At 42.0% G+C, this 20,810-nt stretch overlaps 1 protein-coding gene across 10 annotated transcripts in view; it reads left to right on the forward strand.

Moving 5' to 3' along the window:
- Positions 1-20,810, forward strand: part of Syndig1 (synapse differentiation inducing 1) — a 202,966-nt gene that overhangs the window by 52,329 nt on the left and 129,827 nt on the right. Inside the window, exon 1 of one of the 10 annotated variants that reach the window (XM_045155724.1) lies at positions 14,397-14,516. The exons of the other annotated variants lie outside the window; for them this stretch is intronic. The gene's annotated coding sequence lies outside the window, so the exon portion shown is untranslated. Of the gene's footprint in view, positions 1-14,396; positions 14,517-20,810 lie in introns of those variants that run through there. 10 annotated transcript variants of the gene reach the window in all.

A 20,810-nucleotide genomic window follows, 5' to 3' on the forward strand; every position in this document is an offset into this window, starting at 1 on the left:
AAGTGGAATACCCTTGTCCCACTCTCATTGCTCATCTGCCCATTTTTATTTATGCCAGAGACTCTTACTGATCCTGGAGCTTGCCATGCTTTTCTTTTTTCTGCAAGCTCTGGTGATTTACAAGTCTCGGTTCTCCTAACGGTCTGGAGTAACAGAAGCACATGGCCACATCCATCTGTTCATGTGGGTTCTGGGGATCAACCTTGAACTGTCTCTCAGGCTTCCTCAGGCCCTCATGCTTGAACAGAAAGTGCTCTTAGCTTCCAAGCCATTTCTCCAGCTCCGCTTTGTCTCTTTTCATAATGAGTTCCTACTCATTTGGTTTTGGATTATTATGTGTCCTGAGCATCTTGAAAGAGACGCAATACTAATTTTATCCATTATGCTGAAGGTTTTGAAAGGCTCCTTTATCTGCTTTGTATTCACTTTTAAAGTTGTGAGCTAAAACTGTCTTCTGCAGAACTGTAACTAAAAAAATTGTCATTGTGCATTTCCGGAAATGAAGGTGCTTGGCAGGTGCCCTGTGATGGCTCCTATTGATTGTCAATTTGACAGGATCTGGAATCACCTAGGAGACAAACCTCCTGCCTGCGAGGTTATTTGGGTTAGTTGCAATGGGAAGATATGCCTAAACTGTGAGTGGCACCATTCCATGGGCTGGGGTCCGGGGCGGATCACAAGGACTGTGCTAGCTGAGCGCTGGCCTTCATGTCTCTCTGCTTCCTGATTGGGGAATGCAGTGTGACCTGCTGCCTCGGGCTCCTGTGCATGCCTTCTCCACCATGATGGACGGTACGCTCTAACGGTGAGCCAGAATTAAATTCTTCCTTCTTGAAGTTGCTTTTATTGGGTATTTTTGTCATAGCAATAGAAAGGGAATTATTTCATGTCACTAGGTATCATTTCCTCAAGACCATTCTTTGTGAGTTCTCAGTGTCTGGGTGCCCTCGCTGTAAAATGATAGAATTTCAGATTCCAAAACTGTGGTGTTTCCAGCATAGAACTTTCCTCATGAAAGTGAATCAACCCTGTTTCATTGCCCTGATAGACACATCTTCATTGGATGTGTTGTCATTTGAGGTCCCTGTTCATGTGTGATTTCAGCTCTCACTTTCTTCCTAGGACCCTATCTCAAGTCTGTCCTCTCTCTCGCCAAGGATGTGGGAGCACCAACTGGAGTTTAAGCCTGTGTTTAACTCCCTCCCTTAATTTTATCTCCTAACATCTTTCTTTACTTCCAAGTACCTTCAAATATGCCTTTCAGGAAATTTTTGCTCTACGGTGCAGCGAACGTAGATTGTTTGGCAAAGTGTTTAAAACTGATTTCTTTGGAAAATTTGAAGTTCGGTTTTTTTCAAGATAGGGACTCACTCTAGCCCAGGCTGACCTGGAATTTGCTATGTAGTCTCCTCTAGCCTCAAACTCCTACCCTTACCCTCACCTCCCAAGGGCTAGGATTGAAGATGTGGCAACATCAGGCCCGTGTTTATCTGCAGTGAACTAAGCTAGAAACCTGAGTGGGGAATGTCCCACTCCTTGTTAGCATCTGTGATCCAGCCCGTTGTGCATGTTGGGACTCAGAGCCCACTAGGAGCACTCCCGCAGCGAAATTAGCTGCTGTAAACAGTAAGTGAACTCAGTCTTCAGTAGAAGGTTCAAGGGCAGGGAGGAAGGGGCTCTTGATGGGACATTGTGGAACAACGCAGTCATTCCCCCGTTGGCCCTCTCAGTCAACTCTGTTCAAGAGGAAGTACCACACAACTGTGGGCATGGCATTGGTGAAGAGCAGGGCTCAAGGTCATGTCTCAACAGCAGAAATGCTGCTTTACGAAAGCTGTCCATGCCCTGTTGGACCATCGTCAGCTGCTCTGGTTTTCCATGTTCTCACTTCTAGGGCTTAAGTAACCTTAAAGAGAAGCATTTTGTCTTACTTAATGTCACTCATTTGGAATAAAAAGCTCAATTCTTGCGAAGCTCCAGGCAGCAGGTGATCATAGGAGCTGACTGGCTGGTGCTACCCATGCCCCAGCCTCAGGCTTCCTGCTGAGGTCTGATTCATAGGGGCCTTGCTGCTGTCAGAGCTATGACTCATCACAGCCTTCGCTGTGGATCATTTCCCCTCCACTCTGCGTTCACTAAGGCATGCTCCACAGAGCTTTGAGGAATCCACTGGAGAAGAAGAAGCCAGTTCCTATCTGCTGGCGGTTTCTGAGATGAAATTAATGAAGCAGCCCAGGGCTCAGCCATGGACCACCCCACCTGCCTTCTTTTTGCCAAGGGTGTAGGTGCATCCCCAAATGGACTGAGGTGGCTCTTGCCAGTTCCCTGGAGTATGGATTATATTCCATTTTGTCCCTTGACCTTCACTCAGTCTTCGAAGCCCATCACTGGCTGGCTAAGAATACCAGAATGATAGATGACTGCAGGAATAAACTCGTGGCATTAGCACAGGAGTGCTGGGTGCCTGGTGACTCATTTTCTCGTCAGGCAGAACTGGTGAACAAACTTCAGCCACATTTCACAGGTGGAAACTGGTCCTCTGGTTTTCAGAAGAAGCCTGAGAATTTGTTATATCTGTTAATTTGATGGTGGACACAGTCCTAGTCCATGAGGTTGTGGATTCATTTTTGAATGTTTGCAATGAAAAAAAACCAAACAGGTATTTTTTTTTTCATTGAATAGGCGGTGATAGGAAAAACATAGAATAACAATTTTTAGTTTTGTGCTTTCACTTTATTTTAGCAAATCTGAGGTTGAGGGGAAAACCATGGTTCAGGAGAAAACTAACTATACCATGTTATCTTTGTGGTCGCTTAAAATCTTGCGTTTCATCTCTAGATTTTATTACCAAAAATATCATTACAGAGCTGTAGAGATAGCTGAGCAGTTAAGGCACTTACCTATGAAGCCTAAGGACTAAGGTTTGATTCTCTATTACCCACGTCAGCCAGATGCACAAGGTGGCACTTACATTTGGAATTCGTATGCAGTGTCTGGAGGCCCTGGCGTGCCCATTGTCTCTGTCTACCTGCCTCTTCCTCTCTCTCTCTCTCTCCCTCCCTCCAATAAATAAATAAAAATATTTAAAATAAAAAATAATATCATTACTGCTATTTGGTGCTGGGGGTTGGACCCAGAGCTTCACAGGTGTGAAGTACCTGGCATAACACTGAACCTCACCCCAGGCCCCCCAGCATCCTGTAATTGATCACTCATGCCACTCGTGAGGAACAGTCCCTGTTCTCACCTCTGCATTCATTTCTGAGAACTTGGGAAGGCAGTCAGCACATGATTCTTGCAGTTTCTTTTACCCTTTCCCTTGCAGTGGATCCTAGCAACATCCGATCAGATCCCAAGTATATCCTATGCATCTGCATCCTTACTGTAGATTCAGAATGCAGCCACGGTGGCCTCCTGGATCTTGTGGGTAGTCAATATTCCCCATGAAACTCAGTGTCCACTAGAAACCCCATATGCTCATCAGACACTTCCCCACCTCCCCTTTCCCCACCAGCATCCCAGAACACAGAAGGTGATTACTATAGATGACACCCATCTAGAGACTAATCTGGACTGGGGGATTGTCTGGTAAAGGTTACAGTCCATGGTTTTGTTTCTCATTTAATCTATTTTCTCTTTGCTGTCACGTTTCTCCAACTCTATGAGGCACATCCTCTTTGCTTTTGAATATTTTTGGAATTCCTAAATAAAGCTGCATATTACTAAAACAATAACAAGGCATTGTATGAGAATTTAGGTTTTTGTGTCCTGTGAATTATTTAATATATCACAAGTATTATATAGGTATATAAAGAAAATAAACATATGTAATATTTATAACATATTTAAATTTGTGATATTCATATTAACTTTTTGCGATGCTAAGGAGGAAACCCTAGATAACCATGATGCCACTGAGCTATACTCCAAGCCTCTTACATCTGATTTAATACTGGGACAAAATGATATTATATTGGGATATAATCAGAATTAATGTGTTTTAAAGTGTTTGCATTTTCTAGAATGCAGCAAAATTATTAAATTTTAGGTCCTCACAAGTTCCAAGATACATGATCTCAGGCTGGAATAACAATCCCATCACACTTTTTTTCGTCTAATAAAAGTGCCTTTGCAACTGTAAATGTCCATAGCATAAAATTTAGCATCTCAAACCTGTTGTGTTCAATTCAGCGATATTAAGCATATTCACATTTTATGCAAGTATCTAACCACCATTCATTCGTCCATCTGCAGAACTTTTCATCTTCCCACACTAAAAAGTTTGAATCCATTAACTAGCCCCAATCACTGCACTCCAGCCTCTGGCAGTTTGTCTCTATGAATTTCCTCAAGGAGCTAGAGAGTATAATCATTACAGTACTTCTCCTGCTTAGACTGGCTTATTTCATACACCACAATGTCTTTGTGTCCATTCATGTTGTAATGTACAAGAACTTTCTTTATTTCTAAAGCCCAAGGAAGTATCCCATATCAGTGTATGCCACATTTTGTTCATCTCTTTCATCCGGCAATGGGCATTTTGGTTGTGTCCACATTTGACCACTGTGAATGATTGGGCTGTCCCCTTGGGTGTCCCAATGTCTGCCAGAATCCTTCTTTCAGTTTTCAGTGGCATCAATGGGTAATTCTGAGGCATCATATAATTTCAGAGCTAACACCTGTGGACCCTCTAGTACTCTTTATTAGCAGGTTGCTCCTTGCTTCCTTCCTATCAGCCTTACACAAGGCTTCTAGTTTAAAATTTGGTGTGTGTGTGTGTGTGTGTGTGTGTGTGTGTGTGTGTGTGCTGATTTTGGGATGAATAATAAAAAATAGTTTCTAAAATTTAAATAGTACACAAAAGCAGAAATGAAAATTTGAAACCTCTCCCAGTATTTCACCCTCTGTTTTTTTAAAAATATTTTTATTTTTATTTATTTATTTGAGAGTGAAAGAGGAAGTGAGGGATAGAAAGAGAGAGAGAGGGGGAATGGGCGTGCCAGGGCTTTCAGCCTCTGCAAACAAATTCCAGACACATGTGCCACCTTGTGCATCTAGCTTACATGGGTCTTGGGGAATTGAACTTGGGTCCTTTGGCTTTGCAGACAAGTGCCTTAACCGCTAAGCCATCTCTCCAGCCCTCACTCTCTTTCTTGAGCATACAGCTGAACCTTGACTGCTGTGTTCATCCAGGTCTTCGCTGACCCTTTGAGTTTCCATTCTACCCACTGAGGTCCTCCCCTGCTTGGAAAGGGCAGAGGTTAGCTCCATGAAACTTGAGCTCATATACACAGTGTTTATCACCACCTCCCCAACAGTTTCTCAACACTGTGTTACTATGACTTTGAGCTTGCCCCTGGGTTACTATGGTGTCCTCAAAGGACATCACTGGATCTCTCTGTGTTCCTGTGTTCTCTGCAGAGGACGCTGTGGTTAGCATGGTACCCTTCTCCTTTCCCTCCCCTCTACTTCCCTCTGCATCTTCTCCTTTACTTTAGAATGAGATCAGCTTGGTGGCTATGAGTCTGACTCCAAAGCCAGACATGTTGAATATGAAATGCAGCTTGGTTTCTTGCAGACCTTGAGGGAGCTTTGCGAGTGTTCATGTCTCAGTTTCCACATCTACAAAGTGGGGTAATAGCAATGCCCACTTAAAGGGGTTACTAGAAAAATTAAACAGAAATATCCTTTAGATAGACTTAGAAAATGCCCAATGCTTCTAAGCTAAATAATGATGATGGTGACCACAACTTTGTCAGGACCGATAAGCTTAAAAATCTGTTCATGGGCTAGAGAGATGGCTCAGCGGTTGAGCACTTGCCTGTGAAGCCTAAGGACCCAGGTTCAAAGCTTGATTCCCCAGAACCCATGTTAGCCAGATGCACAAGGGGGTGCACACATCTGGAGTTTGTTTGCAGTGGCTGGAGGCCCTGGCGTGCCCATTCTCTCTCTCTCTCTCTCTCTTTCTCTCCCTCTTTCTCTCTGTCTGTCACTCTCAAATAAATAAATAAAAATGAATTAAAATTTTTTTTTAAATCTGTTCATTATTTATGTTTGTCTGTGTGTACATGCAAAATGTCAAGTTATTAAACACATATTACGAGTGTATGAGCATTGTAATTACAAACCCAAGTGGAGTTGATGAAATAATATGGCCTCTGCATTCATTTCCAGGGTTATAATTTATAGCAGAAAGAGGAATATATTCTAAAATGTCTAGGTCACATGGTCTCTGCCCTTTGAAATCCCACAACTGTTCAAAATAATGAGAACATTTGTTTTGCTTTGTATTAGAAGCCATCAAATTTTGTATGTTTCTTCAGACTCATGTATGTGTGTGGTCCTGAGGTTTCTAAGTAAAAAACATATTGAGGAAAGAAACATGTATCTCTTCACAGCATTGCCAGCATCCTCCCACTTTATGTACTCCATCAAAGCCCAGTGAAAATCTCTGCGAGAGGAGATTGCCAGTGGATGGCTGCCATGTGGGGAATCCTTATTATTCATTTCATGAGCAGTTCCCTGAGGCTTTAATCCCTATATCCACTTCCTTGGTTTTCACTCTTTTATTTATTGATTGATTGATTGATTGATTTGGTCTGGAGTAAACCTCTTAGTGATGTATTCAGACAGGCAATGTATGAGTGAATTTCTGATGTCTGAAAGCATTTAGTGTTGTCATGATTTTGCTTCTGTTTTAATTTTTGCCTGTTATTGAGTGATAGCTGGGTTGGATGAGCAAGCTCAACATTTCTACGCCCTGCTTTCAGGTCATTTCCCATTGTCTCTGCAGTTGTATTCCTTTACTACAAAGCATGGTGCCAGCCTATATGCCTTTGCCCATTCTTCTGAGCAAGAGCTTGGGCAGCCATTGTCCCTGCTTTCCTGGTTTTAGCAACTGGTTAAACTCCTCACCTACTATTGCTTTATAACATTCTACATTTTGTCAAGGGAAAAGAAATCTTTATTTTGTTAAGGATATTGTCCTGTTTTCATCTTATAAAGATAGATAGATAGATACATACATACATACATACATACATACATACATATATATATATATATATATATATATATATATGGCTCACGTTTTTGGTTAATATGTTAATGCAGATGTTGGCTCATTACTTCTTAATGAGAATGTTAATATATGAACATATTGCAAATTGGTCATAGTCCCATTGGGTTATGCTCTTATGTCCCCTCTCTCTCACCCCATTGTAATTCTATGGGTTCATTAATAAACCAGTTATTTTCTGTGGTGGAGGGGACAATACCTCAGAAGACAGCTAAGGATGTGGCTCTTACATCCATGCCTTCCTCCTCTTCCCCAGTGTTCCCTTGGAGGGCATGTTATATATAAGTCTCCTTTAGTGTGGAGCTCTCAGCAACCTCTGATTTTCTGCTTCAATGAGGTTGAGTCTCCTCAGTGTCTACCATCCCATCCCTAGAGGAGGTTCTCAGGCAAGCAGAGAGAGAACAGCACTCATATCTAATCCACCACTTCCTCTGTAATGTTTCCTGGGTCCTGGCAGATGTGATAAGAAGACTTGTTTCATGCTAGGCAGTTGGCTCATTAGTTTTTAACCTCTTTCCCCTACATGCATCCAGGGTAGCCAGTTTTCTGCTAAGCAAGCTTCTCCTCTGAGTTTCTGCTGATAGTGTGTCAATGTGACTTCAGGTTTACATTATATTATGATTCCTCTTTGATTTGATGGGTGTTAACACAACATTTGTCCTTTTGTTCTTCATTTCCAAATGAGTGGGGGGGGTTGCTGTTGTTAATTGTATCAATTTTTGTATTAATTGTACTGTGGTAAGAAAAAGTAGCAGACAAGGTACTAATAGTTTGAAATTTGTTGATACATCCTCTGTGGCCTACTACTGATCATTTTTTGTCTTTAAATAAGGAAGGGAGGCAGATTGAGAAGGGAGAAAGGGAGTAAAGAAGAAAGAAGAGATGGAAGAAGGGAACATGAAGGAGGGATATAAGGCAAGGGGGCATGTGAATTGAAGATTCAATAATTATTGATATCGAGTTACAAATGTTTTTTCATCAAAACCTTTGTTACATAGTCCACATCTTTCTTATTTTTGACCTATGTACTTCTTCACGCAATTATTTTGTATTCTAGGTTTTCCTGTTCTGGGGATAGAACTGTCACATTAATTCTGTAATCCTGCCATTTTTGCTTTGAATAATGTAAGTTCATTTGCTCATGTTCAGAGTAGTTGAGAATTCTTACATACCAAGTGAACTGGCTCTCTGTAAATAGCATCTGTGTTTCTGTGGTGACACTTGCAACTCCTTAATAAACCTCAGTTTTATACTCATTAAAGTCAGTAGATTTCTTGTCTTTCACATGGGGTTTCCCTTGTCTGTTTATTGTATATATTACTCTCAGGACGTCCCATTCCTTGTACCTTCGATATTTCTTTGTTTGGGGTGGGGTTGAGACAAAGCCTTTCTTTGTAGCCCAAGCTGGCCTTGAACTCACAATAATTCTGGTGCCTCAACTTCCCAAATGACTCACAATGCCTGATTAGATGTGTCTAATAAATAGCACATATCTGAACATCCTTTTAAATCCAAACTAGCAATTTATTTTAGCTAGAAATCTTAATTAATTTATAGCTATTGTGAACACCAATGTCCTTGAGCATGCTGTTATTCTCATTTCATATTAGAAGTTTCTTCTGATTGCTTTGTTCTGTATTTCATTTTATTCTTGCTTTTTAATTTGACCTAAATTTTTACTTTTATTTCTTATTTCATTTTACTTTATTTATTTTTAAGTCAGGGTTTCATGTAGCTCAGGCTGGCCTCAGACTTGCAGAATGACCAAGGATAACTCTGGATCCCTTTCTCCCCAGCTCCCAGTGCTGGGATTTCAGACCTGTGACCCTTTGCATAGTAAATGGATGCTAAGTGTCAAACTCAAGCCTTAGACATGCTAAGCCATATTACCACTCCTTTTCTTACATTTCTTTTTAAAGTCTTACTCATTTTTCTCTCTTCTGCATTGGGATAAATTCAACGATTTTTGTTCCTTTGGTAGTTATTCTCAAATTTTACTTTTTACTTAAATCTCAAACTGAATGTTTTAACATGCTTCTGGGATATTAAAATGGTCCTAGAGTCATCCACCTCCTGATTTATATACTATTGTTTTCCAATGTTTATAATGTTGTTTTTTTTAAAAAAAATTATCACAGATTTCTGATATTGGTTTTTTGCTTGCGAGTCTTGCCTCTCAGGACCTCATCTTGCATCATATTTCTTCTGCTTGAATTTCATCCTTCAGAATGCATTTTGGTCTAGGCCTCATAGTACTTCTTAATTTATTTATGAATGGCTGTTTTTCTCTTGTTCTTGAAAGGTAATTTTAATGTATAGTTTACAGTTAAGAGTTAATTTCTCTCAGTATATTGAAGATATTGGTCCATTGTCCATTGGTTTTATTGTTCCTTGTCATGTCTGTTGTCAGTCTCGTGTTTACTGTGATGTAGCAGTGCCTGCTGTTTTCCTCTCACTGTGTCCAGATAGTTCAGTTTCACCTTCAGCTGTTGTTCTGTACTGTATCAGTGTGATGTTTCCCGGATGAATGGATTTGAGTTTCCCATCACTTCCGAAATTTTCAGAGGTAACACTCCTTGAAGTAGTCCCATCTCTGTATCTGGGACTCCTGCTAGAAGTAGGTTGTGCCTCCGTATCAGATACTGCAGACTCCTAAGTACCCATTTACAGTTTCTCTCTATCAGTAAGACATTCTGCAAAGTTTTCTCAGCTCTGTCTTCTGGTTTACAGTTTTCTTCACCTATGTTTAAACTATTATCTCACTTTTTAGTCTTCTGTTACACTTTTTATTCTAACAAAATTTTTAACTATTCAGAACTACAGAAAGTTTTTATGGCCTCTGGTTTTTGTATGTATACATGGGGGGCGCACATGCCAAGGGGCATATGTGGAATTTGGAGAACAAGCCCAAGGAGCCTGTGCTACTCTTCCGCCTTCCCTGGAACGTAATCAGTGTCTGCTACAGACAGACACCAATTTAGCTGGTCCACAACCTTCAGACTCTACTGGGCCCCGCTTCCCATTGTCATCATACGCACATTTGCATCACAGGCACTTGCATTTTTCCCCAAGCTTTATATGGATTCTGGGGAGGAGCAAACTCAGGTCAGCAAACTTTGCAAACAAGTGTCTTTAACTGCTGAGTCATCTTCCTAGCCCTCTGTTCTTGATTTCTGATAGTCTCCCGATACTTGTTCATTCTTTATTTTTATAAATAATTGTTCTGTATTCTTTTCTTCCTGTACTGCATCTGAGTCTTTGATTTTCAAACTGTTATTTGAATTTTCTACTTATTCTTACAGTGAGATTCGGTCTTTTATGCATGATGATCTTTGATTGTAAGTTTATTGTTTGATCTTAGTATGTGCCTAAAATTGGAAATGAACCTTCTAGAGGGTCTGTCTCCAAACTGAGAAATGTGGGTGCCTATTCATCTGTTAAGCCCTCCAGGTTATTCTCATGTACTCATGCCCTTGAGACCTTTTCTGAAAGAATCTAAGCTGAGAATAGGGCTTCACTCTAAGCATCTCTATCTTGTCTTTGCAAAGGATAGCAAATACAGGGTCATTAGGACTGTTGTCATTTAGAACCAGTGAGACTCTGTCCCTTCCAGCAAGGTCTCAAAGTGCATTCTAATCCTGGCTCTAATTTTATAGCAAGAGAATCATTCAGAACACCAGATCAACTTTCATGCCAGAAGGTAATAGTCTGTCTGGATGTTGGGTTTTTAATTTTCTCCAATGTATGACTTTATTTCTAAAAGTCTAAGTATTTCATTTGTAGAATATATTAAGCATAGCTAGTCTACAATCTCTGTCTGATGGCATCAGCACCTGTAGTCAATGTAGATCTGATTTGTGGTGTTAGGCTTACTCTTGCTAGCTGTGCCTTATTTCCTCTTGTGTCTAGTGCTTCTCTGAGCCTGTTCTTGCTGCAACCACAAAATACCATAGATCACATAAAGATGAATATTTTAAACCGATTTCTCATATTTCTAGCAGCTGGGAAGTCCCAGACAAATATCATTACCTTGGGTGATTAATTTCTAATGTATGAATATGGGAGGGATGTATTCATTTCAACCATAGTAGTGTTTAGTGTTTATTTCTCTCCTTTAATTTTCAACTCAGATTCTTTTGGATATCACCTGTGGAGAACTTTTGAGGCCTGTTTCTAACATGAATTCTTTTATATCATGCTTGCCTTTGCTTCCATTAAGGACAGGGAATAGGATTCCTGGCCCAAACAGTACAAACTAAAGGGTCAGCTGTGTTTCCTGAGGTTTGCTGAGAATGTGGGAACCTCAGAGAGACTTCTGGATGGAAATTCTCAGAGGTGAAGCCCTTAGCCCTTCTTCTCAAACCAGTTTAAAACATGAGAATTTTAGACTCTGCTCAAACCAGTTTAACACATGAGAATTTTAGAAACCAGAGGACTTTGGAGTCTTCTTGTCTGTTTCCTTAGAGGGGTAAGGCGGAAGACATTTTGCTTGAGTCTTTGTCAGCAATCACAGTCTTATCACATATACCTGTGATAGAAGAGAATTTCCATACCCCCAAATTATATATACAGTGGTATGTATAGGAAAAGAGATATCACTGGTATGGATGGTGTCTGGTCAGTGGTAGTGGTGGACTTAATTTACAGACTTTTCTTTTTATTAACAGCAGTGGTAGTATAATGGTGATTGTAATGATGGTGATATACTAGGGATGATGGTCAGGAAACATGAAAGGTTTTATATATAAAACCAAATCTAAGGTATTTTAGGCTCGGTGATAATATAGCTCTGTCACAATTGCTCAACAGTGTCCTTACAGTGAGGAAGCCATCACAGATTAATGTGAATGGATGCTGTGGATGTGGTCTAATAAAACTTTATTCATGAACGCTGACATGTGAACTTCACATCATTTTTATGTGCCATGGAAAATTCTGTTCTTCAGATATAGAAAAAACATTCTAAGCTATGGGTGTTACAAACACAGGAGCTGGGTATGTTTGGTCTGTGAGCTATAATTTGCCAGATACTGGTCGCAGTTTTCTTAGTGGTGGAGATAGTGGTGGTGGTTGTGGTAACAGTGGTAGTGGTACGGATGATGGTGATGGTGGTGAAGATGATGTTGGCAGCAGCCTAATGGTGGTGGTATCTTTGGGAGTAGTGATGATGGTAATTGTGCTATCAGAATGGTGATGGTGACATTAGTAGCTCTCCTGGCAATGGAGGCAGAGATAGGGAGGATGGTAGTAGTGAAGTTTGTGGTGGGGATGTTGAAATTTCCCATAATGCTGGCACTGATGGCAATGAGGGTGGTGGTACCGCTGGTGGTGATGATGGAAGTACTGGTGCTGAATATGGTAATTAAGGTGGTATAATTGGTACTGGTAGGCATGGTGGTGTGAGAAGCCTTCTTCTTATTTATTCCTAATGAAATGAAATGGAGATGGAAATGTTAACCACTGATTTGATCAATTCATGTTGTATGCATGTATAGTGACTTGAATGAAAAAAATATACTGCATAGGCTTACACATTTGAATGTGTGGTCACCAGTAAAGTTGCCTTATCCAGGAATGCTGTGGAGCCTTGCTCGAGGAAGTGGGGCACTCAGTGGTAGGCTTTGAGGTTGTTTTTTCTTTCTTCCTTTCCTCCTTCCTTCCTTTCTTTCTTTGCAAGCAGAGAGAGAGAGAGAAAATGGGCATGCCAGGGTCTCCAACCACTGCAAATGACTTCTAGATATACATGCCACCTTGTGCATCTGGCTCTATGTAGATACTGGAGAATCGAAACCCGGTTCTTAAGCTTTGTAGGCAAGTGCCTTAATCCTGAGCCATCTCTCCAGCCCTGGCCTGATATTTTATAAACCAGATCCATGTGCTGTTTTTCCTCTTCTTCTTCCCTGCTGATGTACAATGTGACAAGTTGGTACCAGTTCATGCCATGCCTTCCATGAAAATAATACTTTTCCCTCAAACCGTAAGCTGAATTAAGCTCTTTCCTTCCATAAAATGCTGGTGGTTATGTATTTTGTCTCAACAATGAAAAAGTAACTAAGAAAGAATATTGGTACCACAAAGTAGGGTTGTTTCTGTGATAAACCTGACCATAGCTCCAAGGCTTGTGAAACTGGTTTGTAGGAAGAATGTTGAAGACTTTGGAACTTTGGACTATAAAAGCTTTACAGTGTTGTAAGGACAAATGAATGAGCCATTCTAGTGAGAGTTTGGAAGACCAAAAATTAGAGAGAAATATTGCCTTTGAAGACGTGACTCAATCATGTTTCAGAAGGGAAGTAGGACTCTATAGGAATTGGGCTAAAAGCAGTTCATGGCCATGTTCTGAGAACTGAACAAAATGTAATTAAAATAAATGGACTGATGTGTTTGCCAGATGAAATTTTAAGACAGAATAGCATTGTATCTGTGGTATGGCTTCTCTTACTTAATTTATTTAGTAACTTATTTAGTGTAAGACAGCAAAATGCAGAGCAGAAAAATGTTGTTTGGCATGGAAAGAAATGTGAGCAAATAAAAGTCCCTGGCACTGGGCTAGCACAATGTTGTTTCCACAACTGCCATCTTTCCTTTAAATGCTAAACAATAGCAACCTATCTGTTTCTGAATATTTACCCTCTCCATCTCTGCTGCCAGTTGCAGTCTTTCCTATGTGTTTCTACTAAAGGCATAGTTTAATTGTTTTAATGAGAATTTGCAAGCAGCTCTTTTTCCATCAATACTCAGGCACAGATCCATGTATCATGTGCTTGGTGGGGCAAAAGCATTGTATCCATCCAAAAGGCCTCTAGCAGCTCTAGGGCTCAGGAATGACTGTCATCTGGTGCTCTCCCAACATTTCAGGTAATTGAGCAGCATGAGAAGGATTGAAAGTGTGGGTGGGAACAGGGGCTGGGGAGATGGCTCAGTGGGAAAGAGTGCTTGCTACAAGCCCAAGGACTGGAGAGGGCCAGAGGTTGGCTGAATTTACTTCCCCAGCATCCATGTCAACAGCCAGGAATGGCCGCACACAACTGTTACCAGTGCTGTGGGGAGTCAAAAGCAGAGTATCACTGAGTCACACAAATTGCAGCTCAGCATTCAAACAGGGACTCCATCTCAAGGAAATATGCAGATAAATGACACAGAAAGTATACCCAATGTTCTCCTCTGACCTCTGAGGGGACACACACCAACAAAATCTGTAGATACACAGATACACATGCATATATTATACAAAATCCCTCCCAAAAATGTGGAAGTTGCCACACACCCCAAGTACCCTGGTTCAACTCATCTATAATGACTGGCTTTTTTCTTCTTCAGTTCACAGGTTGTGTTCACCATCAGATTTTCCTTGGGCAGTTGTTCCAGAGGCTGAGTTCTATATTAAATGTGACTGTTATTCACAGTCTTTATAACAAGGGCACTGTTAGCAACAGAGGTAAGGATATTCAATAGGACTTTGCCAAGTTCCTTCTGCCCTTCACATAAATAGACCTTATAGCCACCAGTGCAGATCTGATCTGAGTCTCTGTGGAGAGAAGGAGTCTGCATGGGGAGGTGGAGGGACAGCAGAAGGGGAGGGAGAGTTACAGGTGTTTCTAAACCTAGAATTGCGACAGGTTCGGAAACAAAGGAAAAGTATCATGAGAAAGGTTTGATTCAGTTTGTCTTCTTGATCCTCTTGTTCATTTTTGGAAATAATTGTCCCAGCAACACTGATTTCAGAATGTTCTTTTTATTTCCTACTTACTGACTCAGAGGAAAAACATCGATTAAAGCATTAGAGACAAATTTAAGGAAAATGCAACCTAGAATGCATAATCCTAATTTCTACACAGATGGGTCCCTGTGTGATTCTGCCTTATCTGTAATGTAGAATTCCCACAGAACAGGCTGGCCTTTACAAAGGGTGCAGATGGGATAGCTATGAGGAGATGAAGTATTAAGTTGCTCACATCCTACATTTTACTGTGTGTGTGGAAAGTGAGGCTTGTTTTTGGCATGAGCTGCCTTGTTCTTGCGGGACCTATCTCTGCTATATTTGTGTCTCTGGATTACCAATTTCCTGGTGAGGTAGTGAGCTCAGCCAGAAACAGTCTTCTGTGAGCAGAAGGCAAAAGATTCCTGCTGTGGGGTTAAACACTTCAGCCAGTGTTTCAGAGACACTATCTGTGGTTGTTTGATTATGGAATGTCCCCCATAGCCTCATCTATTTGCAATTAAGCCTCATATTCAATCCCTAGCTGGTGGAGAATATGGGAGGCATAGCCTTGCTGGAAGAAACGTGTTCCTGGGGGCAGGCCTTGAGTTATATTAGTCCAGCCCATGCAGGTCTTAACTAGTTCGGTCATTCTTGTGGCTTCCTGTCAGCTTCCATGGCAAGATGGCAATTCCTGGCCTCTGCTGTGCCATGTTTTCCCTGCCAGGGTGAGTCTTTCCCTTGAGACTGTAGGCTGAAATAAAGGCTTCCCTCCCAGCAGCTGCTTTTGGTTGGGTGTTTGTTTTATCCTAACAACAAGGAGGTAACTACAACACTATCTATGATGCCTGTCACCTGTGTTCCAGGCAATACCACAAAACATACCATTGCTTCATTCCAAAGGGTTGACCTGAGTTTTTTCTTTAAGTTGATTTTCCCCTCACTATATACCTACAAGAAGGAATGTTCTGCTTTGGCAACCAGAAAAATGTGTGGAATGATAATTAACACAAATTAGTCAAAAGTTTAATGACAATAACCAGCACTTTTCTCCAAATAAAAACTTTAACCAAGGAGTGTCCAGTCTTTTGACATTATAACTTGGCATTGTCATCTACAATCATGTTGAATCACTGATTGTCATAGCTATCTGGGACACATGCAGCCTTCAGGCCAGTGTCCATAAAATGGAATATTATTCAGTCATAAAAGGCATAAACTACTGACACATGCTACCACATAAATAAAACTTGAAAACAGTATGCTAGTTGAAAGGAGCCAGTCCCAAGGGGCCCATATGATTGTATGGATATGACACATCCTTTCTAAGCAAATTCAGAGACAAAAGTTAGAGTAATAACCAGGCATAGTGGAACAGGCCTTTAATCCAAGCACTTGGGAGGTAGAGATAGAAGGATTGTTGTGAGTTTGAAGCCACTTGAGACTACATAGTGAGTTACAGGTCACCCTGGGCTAGAGTGAGATCCTACCCAAAAAGAAAAAAAAAAAAAAAGTCAGAGTTAACAGTTGGTGGGGACTGGGGAAAGTGTAGGAGATAGCCTTGTAGGTATGTCATGGTGGGAATATTTGGGAGTTAGACAGTAGGGAGAGAGGCACAACTGTTCAATTCCATATCCTATCCAATAATGCACCTTAGGAGTTACGTAAATTTTGAGGTATATGAATTTTGTGTCAAAAATGGTTAATTTTTAAAAGATCAGAACTTGGCCGGGCATAGTGGTGCATGCCTTTAATCCTTGTACTCAGGAGGCAGAGGTAGGAGGATCAAGGCTACTCTGAGACTACATATGTGAATTCCAGGTCAGCCTGGGCTAGAATGAAACCCTACCTAGGAAAAAAGAAAATCAGAACTTGGATATAGTTCAGTACTATAACATTTCAGAGAAAACAAATGATGAAACTATTAATTGTATTAGCGCATTATTTAGTTACCATAGTGAATTCCTGAGGCAAGCAATCATTATGAAGAAAAGAGTTTTGGAGTCTGAAAGTCCAAACCACATGGCACAGGATCTTACAAGGGCCACCTTTGCTGTGATACCTCACAGCACATAGCAATAGTGTGGGAGAGAGACAAGGAGCGAGAGAAGAAGGAAGGAATAAAACAGTAAAACAGGAAGTGGACATAATAATGAGCCAGGTTCAGGCTTTATGATAACCATCTGCCTAGAAATACCTTACTCTCTCCTGAGAGGACATCCCCACTGACCTAAAGCCTATATTACACCCCACATCTCAAAGGTTTCTCCTTTCAACATTGAGGATCAGGTTCCCATCACATAGCTTTGGGGACAAACAACAGCAAAACCACACCACCGGTTGAAACAAAAGCAGCAACGTAGGGTCTACTCATGGTCCTATAGCCTTAGGTTTGAGAGCCAATGGAACAGGTAGAAACATAGTCTAAGCCATCCCACACTATTCGTCTGCCACTTGGGTCTTACTTCAGCACAGTAAGGAGACCACAACTTGGCATTAGGTATACCTGGGTTCAAATTCCATCTGCTCCTCTTGTTGGCTAGAGTGCCTTATCAGCTCACATTCAGACCTGTCACTGCTATCTGTAGGACTCTGTAGAATGCAAAGGGCACTTCCAGAGCCGTGACCCCAGGATGCATACCACAGGTGACTGAGAACATTCATTACTTCAGCAGTCAATGAGCTGGGCTTTCTCCTGTGCCTTCAAGGGCAGAAGAAAACTGTTTTACAGCCCATTGTGAGAGAATCTATCTTTCAGGACAGGCTTAATTACCCTACCTTCTGAGACTGCTCTGTGGAAACAGAATGTCAATTTATCAATTAGCAATGAAGAATCATTCTCATTGGGGATGGAGACACAAAGACTGTGTGACCCCACGTACCCTCTCCCTGTAATCAACCAGTCTATGAATTTACACAAGGAATTAACCATATCCTGGGCCTCGTTTTGATTTTTGTGGTAAGATGCAGTCATCAGTGAGGACATGCTGCTCTTCACCCTATGGTTTGGTGGCCTTCCTTCCACTCTGTGAGGTGGCCTCTGCTTGGATAGGGAAGGTGAGCATAAGTCCCCTCCTCCAAGTCCTGACCTCAGACACAAGTTACAATCATTCAGTATCACCTTAGGACTTGTGTGAGCTGGAAAGAAGATGCTGTGACACGTCACAAGCTTATAGGACAGCGGACTGTGGCTTAGGGTTTGTTCCTCAAAGAAGCAAGCTCTGTGTATTGCTCCAGTTTCTGTTGCAACAGCAAAACACCACAGGCTAGTTGTTTATAAGGAGGCTAATATTTGCTCACTTCTTGTCTAAGGTAGAGAGTACATCTCTTGTTGGCAGAGTCCTAACGTGGCACAGAGCATCCGTCACGTGGTAAGAGACAGTGACAGTGTTTATATGTGAGTGCATAAGTGTGTTTGAGAGGGCGTGAATGTGTGTGAGTGGGTATCTGAGAGCGTGTGTATGAATGTATGTGTTGGTGGCTATGAATGTGTGTATTTGTGTCTATGCTTAAAAGAGAGACACAGAGGAAGAGAGATAGGGAGAGAAAGATATTGGTGTGTTCTGGACTCAGTTGTGGGTCTCCACCCTATCGATTTTATCTAATCCTAATCCCCTCCCAGACACTCCCCTGGGCACACTGTTGTCAGATGTCCCACAATGGGGACTAAACTTCAGTGTGGGCTCCAGAGGGGACAAACAGTACTCAAATGACAGCAGTCTGAGACAAGAACCTGGAGGGGTCCCAGGAAGATGCAATCAGGAAAAGGGAAGCAAGAAAAGAGAGAAATTGTCATCCAGCAAGGCGATCTCTGGGGAGCTGGCATGCAGGCCCTGGGAGGCCTTAGGAACGGTACAAGACAACTGGCCTGGTGCTTTCCTAACCCAGGGACACAGGGCTCTGGGACATTGTGCACTGGCACACAGCTTTAGCTGACACCCTGATGCTGCTGGCCTGTAGCCTGGCTGAGAACAAGATGGCACTGTCAGTCCCTGTTGTGGAGGAGGCCAGGGCATGAGGAGAGGCACGCATCTTGGAGTGTATGAATTTACCACCATCACCCACCTTACTCCAGGGGCCTATGCAGCAGCAAGGGGCTTCATTCTCCCCTCCTTCATTACAAATTGAAGGAAGCTCTCCTGCCCACACCCTCCTCCTCTCTCCCTAACCCATGTGTGGTCCAGAGCTCCTGGCATTTGTGCTGCCTGTTCCTGGCCTCAGGGTTCTGATCATGTGATCTGCTGCTTCCATGGCCTAAATCAGCCCCTCTCTTCATGACCTAGCTAGCTTCAAAATACCCTTCAAACTGTTTCTTTAAATAGTCTCTCTACAGGAGGACCTTCATCCTCAAACTAGGTTATTATCCATACGCCATCCCCTCCAGACATGATTCTCTGTCCACACACTCAGTGCTTGGGCAAAGCCTGTCTTTCACCCATACTGTAAGTGGTATCCCAGCCAGGGTGACTTGGGGTCCCCTTGTTCAGCACACTCATTCAGTTGGGGTCACTAAATGCTTGTCAGGTGGTGACATGTATGTGTCTGCTTTGTCCTTGCCATATGCTGCTGGGTGGATACATGCCCACCTGGTTTTGAGGGACAGAATTTGGATACTCCATTTTGACACTCTTTTTACTTTTTTTTAAAGATTTCTTTTTATGTATTTATTATTAGACACACAGAGAGAGGGAGAGAGAGACAGTGAGTGAGAATGGGTATACCAGGGCCTCTAGCCACTGCAAATGAACTCCAGACTCATGTGCCACCATGTGCAGCTGGCTTACGTGGGACCTGGAGAATCGAACCTAGGTCCTTAGGCTTTGAAGGCATGCACCTTAACTGTTAAGCCATCTCTTCAGCACCCATTTTGACATTTAAAGGTAGCTTTACATTGAGAGTTGAGGCCACCTGAGTTCTGTGGAGCTAGCTTTGTCCCTCTTATGCCTTCTCTAACCCCAAGCAGATTTTGACTTACACTGAGAGAGAATTCTTATTTTGAAGTGGGGAGGCCTTGATTCAGATTTAGAAAGCTCCTAAAAGTCTATCTCATCTATGTTATTTAAGCATTATCAGCATTAGATGAAATAGGTGGTGAGATGGTGGTGTAATTTGGAAATGGATCATTCCCAAAGGGTTCTTTATATACTTTCTTTCTTTCCTATTTATCTAGTGCGTGCGTGCGTGCGTGCGTGCGTGCGTGCGTGCATGCGTGTGTGTGTGTGTGTGTGTTTACTCTTGCCACACTGTACATGTGAAGGCCAGAAAAGAACATCAGGTTGTGTGTCCTCTCCTTCCACCTTCTCTTGTTTTGATGCTGCATGTGCACCAGCGTAGTTGGCCTGCAAGCTTCCAGAGTGTCTGGGCTCTGTCTCCTATCAACTTAGGTGCATTGAGATCAAAGACATGTGTGCTCCTTGATATCCAGCTCGACATGAATGCTGGGGAATCATACTCAGGATGGCAGGCTTGCACAGCTGCACCTTTAACCACTTAGTCATCTCTCCAGCTGACCAACTTAAAATTTTTCGTGCCAAAAGAATCCTCCTAGTTGTGTGAGGTATTGAGGTGGAACTTGCAATTGATCAGGCCTAGAAGAAGGGACTTTTGTCACAGGGACTCTGCACTCAAAGATGACCTGTGAGTGGACAAGTCTCATGGGGCTAGATCAGTATTCTTATTAGCATGGTAAGCCAGGTCACCCATGAGCTTGAGCCTTCTTGCATGGGGCTTGTTTCTGTTCCATTCTCTGCTCCTCACACTTTGCAGGATGCTGACACAAAAATTCATGAGCCACACTAACGTCCTTTTCCAAGTCATCCAGCCTTGGGTATTTTGTTCCAGCACCGCAAACCAGACTAAGATGAATGAGAATTAGTCCACATTAGTTTGTCAGTGTTTTCTGCTAGCATCTGTGCCAACGCATTGCAGATTAAAATTGTTGCCAAAGGCAGGTTCTAGGAGATTGTTTGATGCACACTTAACCTTCATCACTAAAATATCATGATGTGCTTCCCACTAGGAAATATAGAATTT

The sequence above is a fragment of the Jaculus jaculus genome, chromosome 8 (assembly GCF_020740685.1).
Source record: "Jaculus jaculus isolate mJacJac1 chromosome 8, mJacJac1.mat.Y.cur, whole genome shotgun sequence".
Classification (NCBI taxonomy): domain Eukaryota; kingdom Metazoa; phylum Chordata; class Mammalia; order Rodentia; family Dipodidae; genus Jaculus; species Jaculus jaculus.